Raw genomic sequence first — 1,880 nt, 5'->3', positions numbered from 1 at the left:
GCAGGAGTGATGTGATTCAAAATATGAAATCTTTGAAGAAAATTTGGAGTCTCTTCAAGTTGTAAATTCGACTAATAACTTGTTTCAAGAGCCCATTCTGGTGTTTAAGGGCTCGGTTTCTGTTGATTCTGTTCCCGATTTAAACAGTTTCGGTTGCCAAAGCCTGGTGATTCTAGTCTGCAAGTAAATGCGTTGCTTTTTGTTGCTAAATCGATGGGTTTATCCAGCTAAACTTGCTTAATATTGGAAGGGGAATAACCCATGTGTTGAATGGTTTGGTATCACTTGTAGAAATGGTAACTTAAGTAGATACTACTGTTAATTTAGAGAAAATGGATCCGTGATTCTTTGCCACGTTGGCTTCTACTTCTATGTCATGAAAGTAATTCAACCAAAAAGTTGTTGATAATTATGTGCCCATAATCTCAGTGGTAACATCCCACAAGAGCTTACTACATGGCCTCATCGTGTCGAACAATTACTTCATAGGTTTATTAGTACAATCTTTCGATCTAAGTTTACTGAACATTTTAATCTCTCGACCAAAGATCACATGCTTGCAACATCAACCTAAATCTAACGTTGAAAACATAACGTAGAAACTTGTTCTTAATGGAAGATGTCGGAGAATAGAGTGGAATCAAGACAACCAAAACCGCACCCAAGAAAATGCAACCTATAATCAAAACTCCAATGGCTAACCATTCTCCACAATATTCTTCACTGAAATCAAGTGCAATAAAACTTTGCATATCTTAACTAGAGGTGAACACGGTTCGGTTTGTTCTGGTTTGCCACTAAAATCATACCAAATCAGAAATTTCGGTCTGAAAATTTTTCGGACCGGACTGGACCAAACCGTTTTACAACGGTCTGGTCTGGTCTAGTCTACGTTTTTTATTTTTATATTTTCATCCAAATTAATACATGTATTTATGTAAATATTTCACACCTACCATTAATAAATGTAATAATTTGTAATTAGTTGATAACATCAACATCACTCAAGTATATATTGCTATATAAAAATTACTACATCTTAAAATATTTAGGTAGCAACTTAATTTTTTAAATACAAAATTATGATTTTTGATCATAGTACGGTTTGTGGTCCGGTCTGGTCTAAAAAATAAAAAACTGAGACCAGACCGTAAATTGTAATTTAATTTGAAAAAAAAAACCAGACCATTTAAACCGTAGACCAGACCAGATACTAAAATTCTAGTTTGATTTACGATTTAGACCAAACTTTGTTCAGCCCTATTCTTAACCATAGACGTAACCCTATGATCTCTAGTATCTTAAAATGATACCCCATACTACCCAAATGCAAAGCTGTACTTCCATCAAAATCTCTTGCATTTATCAACTCCTTAACTTCATTTTTAAAGCAACCCAATATAAGTCCTGTCCATTACTTGCAGCAACATGCAAAACATTTTGATCCTTACTGTTCTTTAAATTCTTCATTTTTAAAGAACATGTAAGGAATATCTTTACTATCTCTACATGGCACTGCAGGCTTGATGAATGGGAAAGGATCCATCTTTGTCTATTTGGTAGGCTAATTTGAGTGTTTCTTTAGCAAGAAGTTCATACTTTCAAGGAAGCCTATGATTGCAGCATAGGATAACATGTTCTTCCCTATGATACTAGATCACCACATTTTTCATCCATGGATTTCATGAAAATTATCTATAATATACATATGATTATTATTACAAGATTTTAGAATTAGCTAGGTGAATAATATTTGTTGTGATGGTAGAAAATTATTATGCATATGGAAGGAGAGATCAGAATAAAAATCCATATATATATGAACAATCATTGATAATGACGTTTTAGTTCATGATATGCTGAGTTTGATCAATCTTTTT

The sequence above is a fragment of the Amaranthus tricolor genome, chromosome 2, assembly GCF_026212465.1.
Source record: "Amaranthus tricolor cultivar Red isolate AtriRed21 chromosome 2, ASM2621246v1, whole genome shotgun sequence".
NCBI lineage: Eukaryota > Viridiplantae > Streptophyta > Magnoliopsida > Caryophyllales > Amaranthaceae > Amaranthus > Amaranthus tricolor.
Note: the sequence above shows the minus strand (reverse complement) of the source record.